Here is a 23,741-nt window from a genome sequence, read left to right on the forward strand (position 1 = left end):
GTGTAGAAGTCTTATCGTCATTTTCCCCTTGTATCTTTTAGAGAAAGATGCCTCCCAGATAGAGACCCAACATAAAGAGCAACAATCCCCCGACAGATCCGCCACCACCACCTCCTCAGTTCGATCATGCCATGTTCCAGGCAGCATTTACAGCCGCTGTGGCTGCCGCGATGTCGCAAATCAATCCTGGTGGCTCTAGCGGATCGGGAAGTGGTAGCCACCCCCATAATCTTGAGGGTGGTTAAAGACACCAAAAGGACTGTTCCTACAAAGAATTTATGAATGTGAAACCCAAATCCTTCGACGACAATGGAGGTGTCATTGCCCTAACCCGGTGGTTCGAGAAGATCGAATCAATTTTCGAGATTTTTGCGTGCTCCGAGGTAAGCAAGGTGAAGTTTGCCGCCTGCACCTTCACTGATAGAGCACTGACTTGGTGGAATAGCCGAGTCAAATCCTTAACTCTGTCGGTAGCCAATTGTAACACCCGAGTTTCGGGGCTAAGCATTTTTAGACGATGTAATAGTCTAGGTCAACTATTGTAACTTTTTTTGAAGTAATAAAGATGAAATATTTGAGTATTATGTGTATTTGTGTGCTTATTACTTATTTATAAATGTATAATTAATAAAAGATAAAAATAAGCGTCAAAATTAAAGTGTGAGATAAGCCCAATATCTTTACATAAAGTTGTAGTAGTCGAAACAAGGATTCCGGAGATATAAAGAACGCCGAAATCCGAGTTATAACGTAGAAGTTATGACCCGTCGAAGTTTCGTGATGAAACCGGCACGATACCGGGAAGCGTAAATAGTGAATTTACGATAGAGCGAGTTTTAGCCTTAGCGATCTAAACGAAAGTCGTAGAATACATTAAACCGAGAGCGTGCATAAAAAGAACGTCTAAATCTGACTTCGTATGAGGAAGTTATGATTTTTCTAAGTTTCGACTTAGCAGTATGCAACCCGAAGTTCGATTTTGAGATCGTGTGATTTTTAGCCAAGACAATCTAAACGAGAATCGAAGATCTCGTCATTAGTAGTGCAACGGTGAAAAGACAGACGAAAACGGACGTCGGATGAAGAAGTTATGATTTTATAACAGAATTTTCCTGTGCCGGCCTACTAAAAATAATATAATAAAAATAAATCAAAATTAGCCGATGAAGTCTAAACAAAAGTTGTAGAGCGTAGTCTCACCTACGCGTGGATATAAAGAACGTCGAAAACGGAGCTCGTATGCGAAAGTTATGAATTTTTGAAGATCGTGGCACGCATACCAAAGCTTATCCGAAGGAGTTGCTGATCCGATCCGAACAACGCCCAGCGTAGTTGAGTACGCCCAGCGTACACCGAAGCGTGACCCGCCTCGCACTCGAGTGCTCCGATGACGTAAGCAGTGACGATCCGAGGCGTACGCCCCGCGTAGCTGAGCATTACGCCCAGCGTAATGCGAGGCTTCAGCCCCTATATAAAGGATGCGAGGGCAGCCGACCATTTTGCTCCTATTCTCTTCTCTCTCTCCCGTTTTGTCTCGTTTTTTGTGCCAGAATTATCCCGAAGCCCCGGTATCATTCCCAAGCCCCAAAGCAAGTTCCGAAGTCCCGAAGATCCCGAGAAGTAAAGTTTCCGAGCCGAAACTCTGCCCGCGAGAAGCCCAGTTTTCAAGGAAAACATCCCGGTTTTATCGAAAAAGTTTATTTTAAGAGACGAGGTGTTGTCCGACCATTGTCTTATCAAGTGAGTGCATAGTTACTTTCATCTTACACATAGATATGAAGTATTTTATATAAATTACGTGCTATGTGTGCATATTATCTGAATACTTGCTGTCTATGTTGGATGAATGATTTTTATACACGTTTTTCATGATTTAAACTGTATATGTATTTTATATCTACAAAAATGTTGGGGTAAAACATGGGTAGATGTAATAAGATGATGTGTGATAAAATGATGAGAGACCTCGATGTTGTTGGTGATCCAGTCATCTAGCGGAGTATAGATGACGACCACGGACTCTTCTAGACAGTCCAGTGGAACGCTAGCAGGCTCGCAACCTGTAGGTGTTTGTGAACGATGTGTTCACCGGTGTACTCCATCCCCTTAGGGGCGAGATGCAAAAGCTGGAGCACGAGCTCTGGAACCTGAAGATGAAGGGTTCCGACATTGCTGCGTACACTGCTAGGTTTTGAGACCTGGCTCTTCTGTGTCCCGTGATGATCACCCCTGAAAGCAAGAAAATCAAGAGGTACATTTGGGGATTGACACCCCGACTCAAGGAAATGTCTTGGCTGCAAAACCTCTCACATTCGATAGCGCCAAGTGTCTAGCGCAGTCTCTTATAGATCACGGGGTTGATCATGAAAAAGTAACAGCCGTTCCCGAACCACCAAAGGCGAGTGGTGGAAAGAAATTTTTTTGGAATAAGCGTAAGGGCCAGTCTTCACAGGAGCCCTCCAAGAAACAACAAACAGTGGCAGTCCACGCTGCTACTACTCCTGCTGCTGTTCCAATCGCCCAAGCACCTGCCAATAGATATGCTGGTACTCTTCCAAGGTGCGACAAGTGTAACTTTCATCATCATGGACCCTGTCGTGATTTGCAATGCAATAGTTGTGGCAAGATGGGACACACAACTCGTTTTTGCAAGACTCCAGCACAACCAGCCAATCAAGGTCCCAGAGCGAGAGTAGGCCAAGCCTGCTATGGTTGTGGAGAGACCGGGCACTTCAAGAGAAATTGCCTCAAGGCAACAACTGCTGGCAACACGGGGAAAGTGCTAGCCATGGGCCAGGAGGAAGCGGTCGTTGATCCCACCGTTGTTACGGGTACGTTCCTCCTCGACAACTCTTATGCATGCATTCTTTTCGATTCTGGTGTGGAGAGAAGTTTTGTTAGTCATGCATTTAAGCATCTACTCAATCATAATTCCCAACCTTTAACCGAAACATTTACCGTTGAGATGGCTAACGGAAAGAAAGATAGCACTAACGACGTATTCATAGGCTGTACACTTACCTTAAATGACCATTGTTTTTCAATCGACCTTATGCCAGTTTCCATAAAAAGCTTCGATGTCATCATCGTCATGGATTGGTTGAGCCCCAATCGTGCTGATATCCTTTATTATGAAAAAGCCATTCGCCTCAATCTGCCATCTGGCGAAGCCCTCATTATTTATGGTGATAAACTCGGCTCAAACCTTCATATCATTTCATGCATCAAAGCCCAGAAATATCTGCGAAAGGAGTACCATGCATTCCTAGCCCATGTCATTAATGAGAAACAGGAAGTTAAAGACCTCGAGAGCATGCCCGAAGTCTGCAACTTTCTTGATGTCTTCCCCGAAGATCTTCCCGGAATCCCTCCCGAGCGCCAAGTCGAGTTCCGAATCAACTTAATCCCTGGAGCTACCCCCGTAGCTAAATCCCCATACCGTCTAGTGCCGGCAGAAATGCAAGAGTTATCCAGCCAGCTCAATGAACTACTCAGCAAGGGATTCATCAGACCAAGTTCCTCGCTCAGGGGAGCCCCTGTCTTGTTTGTGAAAAAGAAAGATGGGTCCTTTTCGGATGTGCATAGATTATCGTGAACTGAATAAGCTCACCATCATGAATCGCTATCCTTTACCCAGAATCGACGACCTCTTCGATCAACTCCAAGGAGCTGGTTACTTCTCAAATATAGACCTGAGATCAGGGTACCATCAGTTGCGAATCCATGAAAGTGATGTTCCTAAGACAACATTTCGGACTCGGTATGGTCACTATGAGTTTGTACTGATGCCCTTCGTATGAGGAAGTTATGATTTTTCTAAGTTTCGACTTAGCAGTATGCAGCTCGAAGTTTGATTTTGAGATCATGTGATTTTTAGCCAAGACAATCTAAACGAGAATCGAAGATCTCGTTATTAGTAGTGCAACGGTGAAAAGACAGACGAAAACGGACGTCGGATGAAGAAGTTATGATTTTATAATGGAATTTTCCTGTCCCGGCCTACTAAAAAGAATATAATAAAAATAAATTCAAAATTAGCCGATGAAGTCTAAACGAAAGTTGTAGAGCGTAGTCTCACCTACGCGTGGATATAAAGAACGTCGAAAACGGAGCTTGTATGCGAAAGTTATGAATTTTTGAAGATCGTGGCACGCATACCAAAGCTTATCCGAAGGAGTTGCTGATCCGATACGAACTACGCCCAGCGTACACCGAAGCGTGACCCGCCTCGCACTCGAGTGCTCCGATGACGTAAGCAGTGACGATCTGAGGCGTACGCCCCGCGTAGCTGAGCATTACGCCCAGCGTAATGCGAGGCTTCAGCCCCTATACAAAGGATGCGAGGACAGCCGACCATTTTGCTCCTATTCTCTTCTCTCTCTCCCGTTTTGTCTCGTTTTTCATGCCAGAATTATCCCGAAGCCCCGGTATCATTCCCAAGCCCCGAAGCAAGTTCCGAAGTCCCGAAGATCCCGAGAAGTAAAGTTTCCGAGCCGAAACTCTGCCCGCGAGAAGCCCGGTTTTCAAGGAAAACATCCCGGTTTTATCGGAAAAGTTTATTTTAAGAGACGAGGTGCTGTCCGACCATTGTCTTATCAAGTGAGTGCATAATTACTTTCATCTTACACATAGATATGAAGTATTTTATATAAATTACGTGCTATGTGTGCATATTATCTGAATACTTGTTGTCTATGTTGGATGAATGATTTTTATACACGTTTTTCATGATTTAAACTGTATATGTATTTTATATCTACAAAAATGTTGGGGTAAAACATGGGTAGATGTAATAAGATGATGTGTGATAAAATGATGAGAGGCCTCGATGTTGTTGGTGATCCAGTCATCTAGCGGAGTATAGATGACGACCACAGACTCTTCTAGACAGTCCAGTGGAACGCTAGCAGGTTGCCTTTAGGACATTTATTGCTGAGGATGTGTTCACCGGTGTACTCCATCCCCTCATGGTTGTGAACGATGTGTTCACCGGTGTACTCCATCGCAACCTGTAGGTGTTTGTGAACGATGTGTTCACCGGTGTACTCCATCCCCTCATGGTTGTCTTTAGGACATTTATTGCTGAGGAACACCCTTAGCAGTAGTGTCCATCCCGATGATGATCCTTAGGCTAGGTCCCTTATGATAGGTGTTTAGGGACGTAAAGTGAGGATAACGGGAACGGGTAATCGGGTTATTGTTGATTGATGAAATTAATAAACTTATTTATTGTGGGTTGAAAAGCCTATGTGCTCACCAGGCTCCCAAGCCTGACCCACTCAGTTTTATGTATTACAGGTAGTGGCGCTCGAGCATAGATGTGATGTTTTGGATGAGGGATTACGAATATAGGCCTGTAGATATGAAATAATGTAGTAAGGCTTATATTGTACTGTTTATGCTTTTGATCTGTATCGAACATGACATCCCGAGTCTTTTAATGAAATACATTTCTTTGGAAATGCTTTTGATAACTCTTTATCATATTTTGTTTTGGGACAAACTCCGCAACACTTTTATTTAAAATGTTACTCTGATTTTCAAACAAGCATAAACAAAATCGGTCTTTTCTGGCCGTGAAAATGGGGATGTCACAATTGGTATCAGAGCATTAGTTTAAGCGAACTAGGAATTTGTAGGATTTCTAGACTTAAACTTAGAATGCTAAGCGATGATTGTGAGGTGTGAGCACTAGCTTATTTTAGGAATTATGCCTAAAATGCTTTTATGTGCTAAATGTTGTGTGCCTGATATGTTGTTATTTGTTCGGATCTATGGTCTGTTGCCGACCGGATCTGGAAACCTTATGTGTTTAGGATTCTAAACGTACGATTACGATATTAGAACTAACATGTAAACGTTTCGGAGTGATAAGGATGATTTAAACGACTATCCTAAATAAAGATCTTAATTCACCTTATTCGGTGTATAGATCAAGATGGCAAGGACCCGTAGCGGAAATGTAAATGCAAATGGGAACCGAGATCAACCCCCAGTGATATAGCAAATACCAGTCGTGGTAGAAGTTGCACCTGAGCCGATCACCATGGCTGGAGTACAAGCCATGATGCGGGCTATGTTAGCTTAACAAAGGGAAGAAATGAGGCAAATGATGCAAGAGAATAGGGACGAACCTACCATACATGTTGAGCCGACCGAGCCAATTCCCGAGCAATCTGAGGAAGGGAACTACAGCCGCCAAGTGAGTCAAGTAGGGACTCAAGGTAGGCAAAGGGATGGCCCGGAGAGGAGAAACAACAAGGATGGGCGGATGTACAAGAATTTCTTGGGTGTGAAACCACCAAGTCTCTCAGGAAGCCCAAAGCCTGTTGAGATTATGGATTGGATCTCCGAGATGGAGATGGTGTTTGAGAGTTGCGACTGCAGCGAGAAGCAGAAGACCGTCTTCGCTGTGAGACAATTGAAAACTGGAGTCTTGAGCTGGTGGAAGCTATTGGCGGATACAATGCCGCGAGGAGAAGCTCTGAAAATTTCATGGGATGAGTTCTTGGAACAACTGAAGGCGCAATACTGTTCAGAGATAGATCTAATTGATCTGAACAATGAGTTCCAAAACTTGAAGAAGGGAAGGATGAGCGTCGACGACTACGCTACTGCATTCACGGAGAAGATGAAGTTGTTTCCATACCTAGTGCCAACCGAACTCTCCAAAATTGAGAGGTTCGCAAATGGACTGCCAGCCGACTATGGCCCAACAGTCAAGATGACAACCACTCTAAAATCAGTTGTTCGAGCGGCTAAGAATGTGGAGACCCAGCAGAAAGAAAGGGGTCTGGAGAGGGCCGAGGTTGGTGAGAAAAGGAAATTTGACGGATCCTCGAGGTCCGGAAAGAAGAGTAAATTCTCGAAATCTGGTTCGAGAGGAGGAGGATCAGAAGTGAAGTGGTGTGACAAGTGCAAGAAGAAGCACTTTGGGAAGTGTGACGGAGGGGTCACTTGTTTCAAATGCGGAAAGCCTGGGCACTATGCCAATGAATGCACCCTCACCCAGAAGGCCTGTTATGGGTGTAATGAAGAAGGACACATTTTGAGGGACTGCCCGAAGAAGAAGGAGGCAGGAAGACCCAACATTCCACCGAAGCCGAAGGCAAGAGCCTTCCAGATGACGCTCGAGGCTGCGAAGGAGGCAGCAGATGTCGCTTCAGGTACCTTTCTTGTAAATGGTTTTCCTGCCAATATACTATTTGATTCGGGAGCAAACTATTCCTTTGTATCGCATAGATTTGGAGGAAAAATAGCATTGCCTGTAGAAAAACTTGATAATGCCCTAATTGTGGAAGTTGCTAGTGGCAAATTCGTACCTGTTAGTAATCGTATTAAGAACATCGTCATCGACCTAAACGGAAACGAATTCCATGAAGAGTTGTTACCCATAGAATTGAACGGTTTCGACATCGTTCTGGGAATGGATTAGCTTAGCGCCAACGATGCTGAGATTCAATGCCGAAAGAAGATAGTAAGGGTAAACCCACCCGGAAAAGAGTCATTTATGGTGTACGGGGACAAACGCCGAGTAAATTCTGGGATCATCTCCCTGATGAAAGCCAGAAAATGTTTGTCCAAGGGATGTGCATCATACTTGGCATTCGTAATCGATGCTAAGAAGGAAAAGAAAGAGGTGCAGAATATACCGGTTGTGAGTGATTACCCAGAAGTCTTTCCCAAAAATCTTCCCGGATTACCACCTGATAGGTAGGTGGAGTTTCGGATAGACTTGTTACCAGGTACAACACCGATAGCAAAGGCACCTTACCGATTAGCACCGACGGAGATGAATGAGCTTATGACGCAACTTCAGGAGCTGTTGGACAACGGTTTCATTCGACCTAGTTCATCACCCTGGGGAGCTCCGGTGTTATTCGTGAAGAAGAAAGACGGAAGCATGAGAATGTGTATAGACTACCGAGAGCGGAACAAGGCAACGGTGAAGAACAAGTATCCATTGCCGAGGATTGACGACCTATTCGATCAGCTGCAAGTTTCGAGCTACTTCTCAAAGATCGATCTTAGGTCAGGATATCATCAGCTGAAGGTAAGAGAGCAGGATATTGAGAAGACTGCATTTAGAACGAGATATGGATACTACGAGTTCTTGGTTATGTCATTCGGACTAACCAATGCTCCAGCAGCATTCATGGATTTGATGAACAGGGTTTGTAAACCATTCCTCGATAAATCTGTGATAGTGTTCATCGACGACATTCTGATCTACTCGAAAAGCCAAGAGGAGCATGGCAAGCATCTACGGGAAGTGTTAAAGAAGGAGAAGCTTTACGCTAAGTTCTCCAAATGCGACTTTTAGATACGAGAAGTCCAGTTCTTGGGTCACGTGGTTAACCAAGAAGGGATAATGGTTGACCCCGCAAAGATCAAGGCTGTGATGAAATGGGAACGTCCGAAAAGTCCCACGGAGATTCGAAGCTTTCTAGGATTAGCCGGATATTACCGACGATTTATCCAAGGCTTTTCTTCGATAGCTGCTCCATTGACAGCTTTGACCCACAAAGGAGCTACTTATACATGGAGTGAGAAACACGAAGAAGCATTCGAGAAGCTAAAGAAGAAATTATGTGAAGCACCGATTCTTTCTCTACCCGATGGAGTTGAAGACTTCGCGGTCTATAGTGACGCATCTGGAGTCGGGTTGAGTTGTGTTCTGACCCAAAGAGAAAAGGTGATAGCATACGCATCTCGACAATTGAAGGAGCATGAAAAGAACTACCCCACTCATGATTTGGAGTTGGCAGCGGTAGTATTTGCCTTGAAAATATGGAGGCATTACCTCTATGGCACGAAGTGCAAGCTTTTCACTGATCATAAGAGTCTCGAGTATCTCTTTAATCAGAAAGAATTAAACATGAGGCAACGACGCTGGCTAGAACTACTCAAGGACTATGACTGTGAGATACTTTACCACCCCGGTAAAGCAAATGTTGTTGCTGATGCTCTCAGTCGGAAAGTCAACCTTGAAAGGAAAAGGCCAAGAGCGTTGAGAATTGAAGTCGTCTCGACGATTGTGGAAAGTATCAGGAAAGCTCAAGAAGAAGCTTCGGAAAAGAATGACCGAAAAGAAGAACGTTTGGGAAAGACGTTGGTGTTCGGTACAAACCGTCAAGGACTAAAGGTATTCCAAGATCGGATTTGGGTACCTAAGACGGGAGGAATAAGAGATCTTCTGATGGAAGAAGCTCACAAAACCATGTACTTGATTCATCCCGGTAGCACTAAAATGTATAGGGGCCTAAAACCCTACTACTGGTGGCCGACGATGAAGCTCGATGTTGCAAAGTATGTGGCCGAGTGTGTAACATGTGCAAGAGTTAAGGCACAACATCAGAAACCGTATGGGAGTTTAGAACCTTTACCTGTACCCATGGGTAAATGGGAAGACATCACCATGGATTTTGTGACTAAACTACCCAGGACGAAGAACGGACACGACATGATTTGGGTGGTCGTGGATCGTTTCACAAAGAGTGCACACTTCATAGCTGCCAACGAAAGGTGGTCTATGGATAAGTTTGCAAATGCTTACGTGAAGGAAATTGTGAGACTTCACGGTGTTCCTCTAACAATTATATCGGATCGTGATAGTCGTTTCACGTCAAGGTTTTGGAGAAGTCTACAAGAGGAACTGGGTACGACGTTGTGTCTGAGTACAGCTTACCATCCGCAGACTGATGGTCAAAGCGAAAGAACGATTCAAACGCTTGAAAATATGTTGAGAGCATGTACCTTCGAGTTCCAAGGTAACTGGGATGAGCACTTACCTTTGGTAGAATTTTCCTACAACAACAGTTTCCACTCGAGCATCAAGATGGCACCCTATCAAGCTTTGTACGGACAAAAGTGTCATACGCCTTCTTGTTGGCTTGAGGCTGGAGAAAAGCAGTTTATGGGCCCCAAGATAGTCCATGAGACTGCTGAGAAGCTGAAAGTGATCAGGGAAAGAATGTTAGCAGCTCAAGATCGTCAGAAGAGCTATGCTGACAAGAAAAGACGACCGATGACCTTCGAAGTTGGGGATTTGGTTTTGCTTAAAGTCTCACCGTGGAAAGGACTTATAAGATTCGGGAAACGAGGAAAATTGAGTCCTAGGTTTATTGGACCGTTCAAAGTTCTTCAGAAGATTGGGAACCAAGCTTACAAGCTGGAATTGCCCGAAGAACTCGATGGTATTCATAACACCTTCCATGTGTGTTATCTGAGGAAATTCGCGGGAGAAGTTCCCGACATAATTCCAACCTCAGAGTTAAGGATGGATGAGAATAAAAGGCTGATTGAAGAGCCCGAGGTAATTGTTGACCGTAAGACTAAGAAGTTATGATGCAAGATGGTCGACTTAGTGCTAGTCCATTGGAAACATTCGAATGGGCCGAATCTCACTTGGGAAACAGAGGATGACATGATGAGTCACTATCCACATCTGTTTGCTGATGCATGATTCCGGGACGGAATCATCCTAAGGGGCAGAGAATTGTAACGCCCGGGTTTCGGGGCTAAGCATTTTTAGACGATGTAATAGTCTAGGTCAACTATTGTAACTTTTTTTGAAGTAATAAAGATGAAATATTTGAGTATTATGTGAATTATGTGTATTTGTGTGCTTATTACTTATTTATAAATGTATAATTAATAAAAGATAAAAATAAGCGTCAAAATTAAAGTGTGAGATAAGCCCAATATCTTTACATAAAGTTGTAGTAGTCGAAACAAGGATTCCGGAGATATAAAGAACGCCGAAATCCGAGTTATAACGAAGAAGTTATGACCCGTCGAAGTTTCGTGATGAAACCGACACGATACCGGGAAGCGTAAATAGTGAATTTACGATAGAGCGAGTTTTAGCCTTAGCGATCTAAACGAAAGTCGTAGAATACATTAAACCGAGAGCGTGCATAAAAAGAACGTCTAAATCTGACTTCGTATGAGGAAGTTATGATTTTTCTAAGTTTCGACTTAGCAGTATGCAGCCCGAAGTTCGATTTTGAGATCGTGTGATTTTTAGCCAAAACAATCTAAACGAGAATCGAAGATCTCGTCATTATTAGTGCAACGGTGAAAAGACAGACGAAAACGGACATCGGATGAAGAAGTTATGATTTTATAACGGAATTTTCCTGTGCCGGCCTACTAAAAATAATATAATAAAAATAAAGTCAAAATTAGCCGATGAAGTCTAAACAAAAGTTGTAGAGCGTAGTTTCACCTACGCGTGGATATAAAGAACGTCGAAAACGGAGCTCGTATGCGAAAGTTATGAATTTTTGAAGATCGTGGCACGCATACCAAAGCTTATCCGAAGGAGTTGCTGATCCGATCCGAACTACGCCCATCGTAGTTGAGTACGCCCAGCGTACACCGAAGCGTGACCCGCCTCGCACTCGAGTACTCCGATGACGTAAGCAGTGACGATCCGAGGCGTACACCCCGTGTAGCTGAGCATTACGCCCAGCGTAATGCGAGGCTTCAACCCCTATATAAAGGATGCGAGGGCAGCCGACCATTTTGCTCCTATTCTCTTCTCTCTCTCCCGTTTTGTCTCGTTTTTCGTGCCAGAATTATCCCGAAGCCCCGGTATCATTCCCAAGCCCCAAAGCAAGTTCCGAAGTCCCGAAGATCCCGAGAAGTAAAGTTTCCGAGCCGAAACTCTGCCCGCGAGAAGCCCAGTTTTCAAGGAAAACATCCCGGTTTTATCGAAAAAGTTTATTTTAAGAGACGAGGTGCTGTCCGACCATTGTCTTATCAAGTGAGTGCATAGTTACTTTCATCTTACACATAGATATTAAGTATTTTATATAAATTACGTGCTATGTATGCATATTATCTGAATACTTGCTGTCTATGTTGGATGAATGATTTTTATACATGTTTTTCATGATTTAAACTGTATATGTATTTTATATCTACAAAAATGTTGGGGTAAAACATGGGTAGATGTAATAAGATGATGTGTGATAAAATGATGAGAGGCCTCGATGTTGTTGGTGATCCAGTCATCTAGCGGAGTATAGATGACGACCACGGACTCTTCTAGACAGTCCAGTGGAACGCTAGCAGGCTCGCAACCTATAGGTGTTTGTGAACGATGTGTTCACCGGTGTACTCCATCCCCTTAGGGGCGAGATGCAAAAGCTGGAGCACGAGCTCTGGAACCTGAAGATGAAGGGTTCCAACATTGCTGCGTACACTGCTAGGTTTTGAGACCTGGCTCTTCTGTGTCCCGTGATGATCACCCCTGAAAGCAAGAAAATCAAGAGGTACATTTGGGGATTGACACCCCGACTCAAGGAAATGTCTTGGCTGCAAAACCTCTCACATTCGACAGCGCCAAGTGTCTAGCGCAGTCTCTTATAGATCACTGGGTTGATCATGAAAAAGTAACAGCCGTTCCCGAACCACCAAAGGCGAGTGGTGGAAAGAAAAAGTTTTGGAACAAGCGTAAGGGCCAGTCTTCATAGGAGCCCTCCAAGAAACAACAAACAGTGGCAGTCCACGCTGCTACTACTCCTGCTGCTGTTCCAATCGCCCAAGCACCTGCCAATAGATATGCTGGTACTCTTCCAAGGTGCGACAAGTGTAACTTTCATCATCATGGACCCTGTCGTGATTTGCAATGCAACAGTTGTGGCAAGATGGGACACACAACTCGTTTTTGCAAGACTCCAGCACAACCAGCCAATCAAGGTCCCAGAGCGAGAGTAGGCCAAGCCTGCTATGGTTATGGAGAGACCGGACACTTCAAGAGAAATTGCCTCAAGGCAACAACTGCTGGCAACACGGGGAAAGTGCTAGCCATGGGCCAGGAGGAAGCGGTCGCTGATCCCACCGTTGTTACGGGTACGTTCCTCCTCGACAACTCTTATGCATGCATTATTTTCGATTCTGGTGTGGAGAGAAGTTTTGTTAGTCATGCATTTAAGCATCTACTCAATCATAATTCCCAACCTTTAACTGAAACATTTACCGTTGAGATGGCTAACGGAAAGAAAGATAGCACTAACGACGTATTCATAGGCTGTACACTTACCTTAAATGACCATTCTTTTTCAATCGACCTTATGCCAGTTTCCATTAAAAGCTTCGATGTCATCATCGGCATGGATTGGTTGAGCCCCAATCGTGCTGATATCCTTTATTATGAAAAAGCCATTCGCCTCAATCTGCCATCTGGCGAAGCCCTCATTATTTATGGTGATAAACTCGGCTCAAACCTTCATATCATTTCATGCATCAAAGCCCAGAAATATCTGCGAAAGGAGTACCATGCATTCCTAGCCCATGTCATTAATGAGAAACAGGAAGTTAAAGACCTCGAGAGCATGCCCGAAGTCTGCAACTTTCTTGATGTCTTCCCCGAAGATCTTCCCGGAATCCCTCCCGAGCGCCAAGTCGAGTTCCGAATCAACTTAATCCCTGGAGCTACCCCCGTAGCTAAATCCCCATACCGTCTAGTGCCGGCAGAAATGCAAGAGTTATCTAGCCAGCTCAATGAACTACTCAGCAAGGGATTCATCAGACCAAGTTCCTCGCTCAGGGGAGCCCCTGTCTTGTTTGTGAAAAAGAAAGATGGGTCCTTTTCGGATGTGCATAGATTATCGTGAACTGAATAAGCTCACCATCATGAATCGCTATCCTTTACCCAGAATCGACAACCTTTTCGATCAACTCCAAGGAGCTGGTTACTTCTCAAATATAGACCTGAGATCAGGGTACCATCAGTTGCGAATCCATGAAAGTGATGTTCCTAAGACAACATTTCGGACTCGGTATGGTCACTATGAGTTTGTACTGATGCCCTTTGGTCTGACCAACGCACCGACGATATTCATGGATCTGATGAATCAGGTGTGCCGCCCCTTCCTAGACAAGTTCGTGATATTATTCATTGATGATATACTTGTCTACTCTCGGAGTGAGGAAGATCACGGATAGCACTTGAGGCTAGCGCTAGAAATTTAAGGGCAGAGAAACTATATGCAAAATTCTCTAAGTGTGAATTCTGGATCAGAAAAGTAACTTTCCTCGGTCACGTGGTTAGCGAGGAAAGCATACACGTGGACCCTTCCAAAATCAAGGCGATTGAGAATTGGTCAGCACCGAAGATACCCACATAAATCCATCAATTCTTGGGTCTCACTGGCTACTATCGCAGTTTTATCCAAAATTTCTCCAGGATTGCTAAGCCTCTAACCGCCCTGACTCAGAAAGGTGTAACCTTTAGTTGGGGAGAAAGTCAAGACACTGCGTTCCAAACATTGAAGCAGGCCCTATGCAGCGCACCTATCCTGTCTCTGCCTGAAGGAACGGAGGACTTTGTTGTCTATTGCGATGCATCCAATCAGGGCTTAGGCTGTGTGCTCATGCAGCGGCGGAAAGTCATTGCTTATGCCTCGAGACAGCTGAAAGCACACGAAATCAATTATACAACTCACGATCTGGAGTTGGGAGCAGTGGTCTTTGCCTTAACGATTTGGAGACATTATCTCTACGGAACCAAGTGCACCATCTTCACTGACCATAAGAGCCTACAACACATTTTCGATCAGAAAGAGTTGAACATGAGGCAACGGCGATGCGTAGAGCTATTCAGTGATTATGAGTGCGAAATACGCTATCATCCCGGCAAGGCCAATGTGGTAGCAGATGCCCTCAGCCGGAAAGAATATTCAGGTCGTAGAGTGAAGGCACTTACAATGACCATCAATTCACACTTGTCCACACAAATCAGAGAAGCTCAGCTGGAAGCCTTGAAACCAGAGAATGTATTGGATGAAGCCTTGAGGGGATGGAAAAGAACTTAGAGATCAAGGAGACGAAGTTTATTATTTCACGAACCGGATCTGGACTGTAAGGGTCGAAATATTGTAATGAGTCGAAGTATGTGTTGGTGTCTTCAAACATTTTTTTGTAATGTATTTTACTAAGACATTGTATTCGAAACTTAATGTTTAGTCCTTAGTATATTTTTTGTACGCTTTTCTCTCCTATATATAGGAGTGTTTACTAGAGTCTTAGCAACGAAGTCTTTACAGAATATTCACTTGTACTCTGTAAAAGCTGAAAGCGTAATTGAGCCAAACATATCATATTTACATTCTGTGTCCAAATTTCATATTCATACATTGAATTCAACTCTGATTAATTCAATACTCAATTCTTTGTTTCATCATTTGGTATCAGAGCAGGAATCATAATCTCTGATCTGATTTTTACTTTGTTCAAAAGGTTTTTGAATCAACTTTTTGATTCAAAAGTTTCCGCACTTTTTGAAAGTGAAAATTTGTCTAGATCTTAGTCTGTGATTCGATTCTGCACTTAATTCATTGAATCGAGTGTTCTAATAGTGATTTTGATTTGAATCAAATAGTTTGTTGTCAAATTTTCAAAGTTTCTTAAAAATTCTCAAGAATTTTTCCGTGCATCAATGGCGTCTTTCAATCTGAATTCCATGACTTCATTTTCTCATCTTCTAGGATCATCCACCAAAATTCCTAGGCTCATCCCTGAGTATTACGATTAATGGGCTGATCGTATGCAGGATTATCTAAATGGATTGGATGAAGAACTGTGGAATTGCATTTCTGGCAATCTCAATCCACCATCGAATGTTCAACCACTTGGATCATCTTCTGGAAATTCTGAAGTTGAGAATCAAACTGATCGTCTGAAAAAGCTGGAGAAAAGGTGTGTAAGAGAGCTAAGAGGAGCTTTGCCTCCAGTTGTGTACAACTATGTGAGGAGTTGTACAACTGCAAAGGAAATCTGGAACAATCTCAAGGAGAAATTTCAGGGAAGTGAGAAGACAAGAGTTAACTCTGTGAAGCAATGCTTAGTGGAACTGAAGGACTTCAGACAGAAAGATGGTGAAACGATTGAAGTTTATTACGACCGTCTTAATGAATTGATATATTGATGCAATCGATATGGTATCACCAGGTCAGCCATGGAGTTCAATCTAATCTTTGTTATGGGACTTCGTAAGGAGTGGCGTAGTGTGAGCATGATGGTTAAGAATCAACAGAGCTTTGATACGTCAACTCTGAATGATTTGTACAATCAACTGAAGACTCATGAAAGCGAAGTGAACGAAATAGCTGAAGAAACGAAGGCAAGTTTGGGAGGTCCACTAGCTTTGGTTTCGAAGATCTCTGAAAAAGAAGCTGAGAAAGACGTTTCGGATGAAGATGAAGGGTTCATCATGAACTCAGATGATGAGGCAATTGCATTCTATTCAAACAATCGTGTAAAAAAGTTCTTCAAAAAGCCTTTCAATTCGATGGCAAAGTTATCTGAGACAAAAGGGAGTTATGTGAGTAAAAGTGCTGGGGATGAGAAGAAAAAGGAAGAGATGAAAGATACGAAGCCTGTTGAGGGAAAGACAGAGAAGAAATTAAAGGGAGATGCTGGGATTGATTGTCATTATTGCAATGGTGCTAATCACCTTGCGAATGACTGCATGCTTCGAAAGAAGGATGAAAGGAAGAATAAGGTCAAGGATGAGGCGTACTATGCTGAGAAGCTGGAGGAGGTTCGTGCTAAAGCCAAAAATTTGTCTCTGGTTGCAAAGGGTGCGAATGAGGATGAAGAAGGTACTTATCAAATCTGGTCATCTGGATCAGATGATGAGGAGATGCGAAATCCGACCCACGGGGAAATGTTTGCAAAGATGGAGGAAGAATCAGATGAGGAGGTATACGAAGTGCGTGGGAGATGCTTCGTATCAAAAGCTGCTGACAAATCTCCAATGACCACAAAGGTACGAAATATTCTTGAATCTTTTAATATTCCAGTACATGCTTATAATTCTGAATTAGTATCTTTCGATGAAAGTGTGATTTATTTTGATTCGATTGTGGTATCTGCTAGCAATGAGGCTAAGAAGCTGTCTATGCAGTTGCTAGAGACACAGAAGAAATTAGATTCGAAAATCACTAAGATAGATTGTTTAGAACTTCAAATAACTAATATCATGGTTGATAGGGATAATTTGTCTAGTGATAATAAATTGTTGTTAGCTCAGAGGAACATTTACTGTAACTCTGCTAAAAGATTGTATGGGAAATTAACTGAACTTCATCATTAATGCGAAATCAGTAAAGAACAACATAGAAAATTGCTGCCATTTTTAGCTTATGAAAGAGCTACGGTAGATAACATTTCGTATGACTGTGAAAAGGAAATAGCTGATTTTAACAAAGTTCCGAATGATAAGTATAGATATGGAATAGTCAAAGTTGATGAATGTCTTGATGCGAATGAATTAGTTAACATTGTGAATGATACTTTGACTAAATCTGAACAAATTCAAATTTTGAAAAAGACTGAGAATTCAACGTCTGATTCTCAATCTAATTTTGCTGATATTATAGATAATTCTGATAATATTAGTGAAATTAGTGAGTTTGAAGATGTTGATTGTTCTCAGTTGTCTGTTGTTAATGTTGCTTCAACATCTAAAGGGAAAGAAAAAGTTAAGGATTTGATGGTTGAAAATGAAACTGATATACCCTCAACTTCGAAAGTTTGTGAAATGAACTTCATGGATCTCAAAGATTGCCAAACTGATGATAGTGATGATGAAGAAGTAGAGAAAGTTTCGAAAGAAAAAGCATCCTCAAAGGAAGAAGAAATTCCACGAATAGTTGTTGATCAAGTGTATGGTGATACACAAAAGTTCGAAAAAGTAATCAATGAAAAAGGTGAACATTATCTTGAAACGAACACAGTGGTCTATCCAAATTTCAAATGCACAGATGATGTCATTTTTCCAAATCAAATTTTCGTAACTACTGGAAATGTTGAGAATATCAAACCAGAATTAAAGAAATTGGTTGAGGAAGATAATTCAAAAACAATTGAAGAAGGTTTTTTCGCAAATCAAAACACAGATGAAAACAACTTAACAAAGAATTCGTATAAGTTTCAACGACAAAAACCACAACAACAATGGGTTGAAAAATTGAAAATTGAAAAAGAGAAAACAAAACATGTTGAAAAAGAAAATGAAAAAGTTGTCAAACTGAACTCTAAGGAATTTAAAGATCAAATTGACAAATTTTCGAATGAAAACAACATTTCGAAAAGACAAGCAAGAAAGAAAATATTTTGGCAAAATGTTGACTCTTAAAAGATGTCTGAATCACAATTAAACAAAAATGTTTTCAAAGCGAAAAATTCCACTTTTTCAACAAAAACTCAACAATCATCTCAATCAAATTATACAAGGCCTGAAGTGAATAAGCAAACAAAGTTTTCGAAAATTTCTAAATCAAGAGTATTTTCAAATAAATCTAATTCAAATCAACAAGTTTTTCAACAACAACATCTTAAATCAAAAGTCGGTTCATCATATGCTTACTCTTTTGTAACAAAACCCAAAGTTGATTTTGTACCTCAAAAGCCAAATTTTCCTAATCACACAAAAACAGAAACTATGAAAACGTCACGAGAAAAAGGAATGACTTCTAAGAAGAACATTGATCATTGGCTTGAAGGAAAAGGAAAACTGTATCAGTCAAATGCATATTCAAAGGAGCAAATTCATGATGCATTTGAAAAATATATAAATACTTCTTCGAATGGAAGTTCATCATCCAAGGATTCGAACATCACGGTCAAAGCTTGGAGACCAGTCACAAAAGCAAAGACAGTTCAGTCACAAACTCAAAATGCGAAGGGTAATGTTAGTGAACATTCGAAACTATCAAACACTTATGTTTCGGTTCCTTTAGATGATGAAGTAAACTTAATTGATAGTCTCAAAACCAAGGTTTGTGATTGGGTTAAAAGTTCTTCATTACATTCGAAATTGAAATCTAATTTCCAAGGACCCAAAAAGCCTTGGGTACCTAAATTTTTCCATTAATTGCAGGTATTGTGTGACGAGCAATATGATAATAAATGGTACATTGATAGTGGTTGCTCTCGTCACATGACTGGGAAGAAGGAGAATTTACGAGATTTTCGAAGTCTCAAAAATGCTGGAGTAGTAAAGTTTGGGAACAATCAAAAGTGTCAAGTCAAAGGATATGGGAAAATCACGAATGGACAATTCACAGCGAATCGTGTTGCATATGTTGAAGGTCTTCAACATAACTTGATTAGTGTTTCTCAACTTGTTGTGGGCACTGGCAGTCAAGTTCTTTTCAACGAAGAAGGAAGTGTTATTTCGAATGTTAACACAAACGAAATATTACTGAAATCTAAAAGGAAAGGCGACATGTTCACTCTGGACATCAATCCAATTGTAGGCAAACCAATTGTATGTCTTCTTTCGAAAGCCACATCTGATCTAAGCTGGTTATGGCATCGAAGACTTTCACATCTCAATTTTCGAAACATCAATAAACTTGTGCTACAAGATCTGGTAAGAGGTTTACCTGTACTGAAATTTGACAATGATTCTTTATGTGCAGCTTGTGAAGTTGGCAAGCAACATAAACAAGGTCATCCAATAACAATTGATTCGAAAATTGTTGCACCACTGGAGCTTTTACATATTGATTTGTGTGGTCCTTCGACTATTTCAACTCTTAACAAGAAACGGTACATTTTAGTTATTGTTGATGATTTTTCAAGATTTACGTGGGTTTATTTTCTCAGGCTTAAATCCGAAGTTAAACAAATCATGATTGACTTTATCAAGAAGATGGAAATCATGTTGAAGAAGACTGTTCGAAAAATCAAGAGTGATCATGGAACTGAATTTAAGAACAATGTTCTTGATTCATTTTTAGTAGACAAAGGGATTTCACATAATTTTTCATCTCCATACACACCACAACAAAATGGTGTTGTAGAACGAAGGAATCGCTCACTATGCGAAGCAGCAAGAACCATGTTGGCATACGCGAATTTACCTCAATATCTTTGGGCTGAGGCTGTTTCAACTGCATGTTTCACTCAAAACAGATCGTTCATTCATCGTCGTTTTAATATTACACCATACGAAATTCTGAATAATCGTAAACCAAATGTGAAATTCTTTCATGTTTTCGGATGCAGGTGCTTTATTATGAATCTCAAGGATCATCTTTCGAAATTTCAAGCAAAAGCTGATGAAGGGATTTTTCTTGGATATTCGCATAATTCTGTCGCATATCGTGTGTTAAACAAGAGGACACGAAAAGTGGAAGAAACGTTCAATCTCATATTTGATGATTACTATGTTAAACAAAATGAGAATAAATTTTCAATTCATCCAATTTTACAAGAACCTCACAATAAATCTGAATCTATACAAATGGATGATATTGATTATGATTTGATTTTTGGAATTTCAGATCATGCAGTCGATGCTGAAATTCATGCTCCTGATAATCACATACCCGAATTTACGAAACTTACTGATAATACAACATCAGATCCTCAAGAAGGCAAAAGTAAGCAAAATAATCCAGTGGAGGGGGAGCACTTGGATTCGAATACTTTAAATGATGAAGAGCATTCTTTCGAGGGGGAGACAGAACGATTGAATATTGATGTTGAGGGGGAGCATGTTATTGAGGGGGAGCTTGATGGTAAGGGGGAGCATAATGTTGATGATGCTTGTTCAATTGCAGGCTCAGAAAATGATGAAATGTACGAAGATGCACCTTTGGAATTTGATCCAACATATCCACCAATGGAAAAATGGACAAGAGATCATCCGAAGGATCAAGTTATTGGGAATCCACAAGAAAGAGTTTTAACAAAAGCTCAAATTCGTGCAAAGAATAAGGTACTGAATATTCATCAAGAATTTTGCATGTTCAATGTTTTCATATCTAAAATTGAACCAAAAACAGTTAAGAATGCAATGGAACACTCAGATTGGGTTGTTGCAATGCAATCTGAATTGTCTGAATTCGAACGAAACAAAGTTTGGCGATTAATTCCTAAACCTGAAAATGTTTCAATTGTCGGGTTAAAATGAATTTTCAAAAATAAAACCGACAAAAATGGAAACATTGTTCGAAACAAAGCCAGACTTGTTGTAAAAGGATATTCACAACAAGAAGGAATCGACTATGAAGAAACTTTTGACCCTGTCGCAAGACTCGAGGCGATTCGAATATTTCTGGCTTATGCAGCTCACAAAGATTTTGATGTCTGTCAAATGGATGTGAAGTGTGCATTTTTAAATGGAGAGCTTGAAGAAACTGTTTACGTGGAACAACCCCCAGGTTTTATTAACGAAGAATATCCTAATCATGTTTATGTTTTAGATAAGGCAGTTTATGGTTTGAAACAAGTACCACGAGCATGGTATGCAACTCTTACATCATTTTTGAAACAATCTAAATTTAAACAAGGATCTGTTGATCCCACATTATTTCGAAAGAAAGTGGGGAATCATCTTATGCTTGTTCAAATTTATGTTGATGATATTATTTTTGGCTCGACTGACCCTGCTTTGTCTAGAGAATTCGAAGATTTAATGAAAAGCAAGTTTGAAATGAGCATGATGGGAAAAATCAATAATTTCCTTGGATTGAATATTCGTCAAAGCAGAGAAGGGATTTTCATTAATCAGGAAAAATATACGAAAAATCTACTAGAAAAATTTGGATTGACGAATAGCACAAAGCTTCGTGTACCAATGGCAACAAGCATAAAGTTAACACCATCGTTAGACAAACCTGCTGTTGATATAACGTTATATAGGAGCATGATTGGTTCATTACTTTATCTTACAGCAAGTAGACCTGATATCATGTTTTCTGTGTGTAATTGTGCTAGGTATCAGTCTAATCCACGCGAACCACATCTCACTGCTGTGAAGAATATTTTTCGTTACCTTAAAGGAACAATTTCGTTAGGATTATGGTATCCTTCGAAAACAGGATTTTTCGTACAAGCATACTCAGATGCAGACTTGGGTGGTTGTAATCTTGATCGAAAAAGCACAAGTGGTGGATGTCAATTTCTTGATGGCAAATTAGTAAGTTGGCAGTCGAAAAAGCAAACATGCGTGTCAATTTCCACAGCTGAAGCAGAATATGTGGCTGCTGCTGCTTGCACTTCACAAATAATATGGATCCAAAGTCAATTGCGTGATTATGCAATTAATATGAAAAAGATTCCATTATATTGTGATTCTCAAAGTGCGATAAGAATTTGTCATAATCCTGTGCAGCATTCGAAGACTAAACACATAGCTCTTCGTTATCATTTCATTAAAGATCACGTGGAGGATGGAAATATTGAAGTACATTTTGTGAAAACAACTGATCAGTTAGCTGATATTTTCACGAAACCTTTGGATGAAAAGTCATTTGTGAGAATAATAGAAGGGCTTGGAATGATCGATGAAAATTCTGTTCCATGCGAAAAAGAAAACTGATGGGTGACAATGAATGAATCAGAGGCGCTGAATAAAAGAGAACGCAAAGTCATTCAACATTCAGCGGTTACTGTTCCTGGTCAACGCTTCGACCGCTTCGAATTCGCACGTTTGTCACTTATTTTAAAGCGTTGAGTTAGTGGTTACTGTTCATAGTCAACGCTTCGACCGCTTCGAATTCGTACATTTGTTACTCATAAAAGAAGCTGTTTTCAACAAATATAGTATCTTTTTCAACTTTTCGAAAAATCAAAAATTCAAAAAGATTTTCTTTTGTTTTGTTCTTAAATTTTCGAAAAATTCAAAAATCCAAAAAGATTTTCTTTAGTTTTGTTCTTAAAATTTTCGAAAAATTCCAACATTCAAAACGATTTTCGTTTATTATGTCTTTATTTTCGAAAACTCCAAAACCACAAAAATAATTTGATTTTTACTTCTTTTTAGTATTTTGTTGCAGATATTGATCACAATACAGAGGGGATTAAGCATGTCGTACTAGGATCAGGTACAATTTTTTTTTGAATTAGTTAGGTTGTCCCTAGAAGCATGCTGCTGCATGTTGCCCAAAAGCCTCCATGACTCAATGTGTGTGTACGAAAGCCTTAATGAAAATTTTCATACAAAAATTTCTTCCCAATCAGGCTTATATTCACATTAGTCTCTAAGCTACCTGACTCTTCTCAAAATGAGTTAAGAGTTTTATGTTTGGTCCAATATCATAACAGAGGTACACTTCGTGTCTTATACCAATCTTTTTCATCTATAAAGTTCTTACACGATCACACACAAAGACATGTCCGAGAGGTCTCTGATCAAACCCGTAGAGACTTAGATATATCAAAACTCTGTGTTTATGATCTAACATCATGAGTCCGTGATGAAAGTGAAACCCAAATTTCTTGCAAAATTAAGGAATTGACGGGGAACTAAGTTCCAGATGTTTACGAAACTTTTGTTTCTGTACCAAAGTTCGAAACTCCAAATCATATTCATTTCGAATGCGTGGTCTTGATCAAACATTCGAAACCCACGATGTTTGTTACCCAACAAGGTCCAGTACATAATTTTTTTTTCTTGAATATGATTTCCGTGTGAGTTTCATTCGAATGTCCTAGTCATGATTAAAATTTCTCAAAGCAACTTGTCACTGACTACACTGGTCAAACAAGTAATTTCTGCTACACTTTATCACCTTATGTTTAGGTTGACATGTAACGAAATTTTGAACCTACCCACGAAGCATTCTCAAAAGAAGCCCTTTGATACTTATCCAAAAGTATTCGATTGTAATTCACGAGAACATACACAAGCAGTTGATCATCTCTCTTGATGATTAACGAAGCAACCTTTGCCCGGGGTTTACCAGCCTTCGTGTCAAATTAAATTTTTGACA

The sequence above is a fragment of the Lactuca virosa genome, chromosome 9 (assembly GCF_052849685.1).
Source record: "Lactuca virosa cultivar CGN04683 chromosome 9, Lactuca_virosa_CGN04683_v6, whole genome shotgun sequence".
Lineage (NCBI taxonomy): Eukaryota > Viridiplantae > Streptophyta > Magnoliopsida > Asterales > Asteraceae > Lactuca > Lactuca virosa.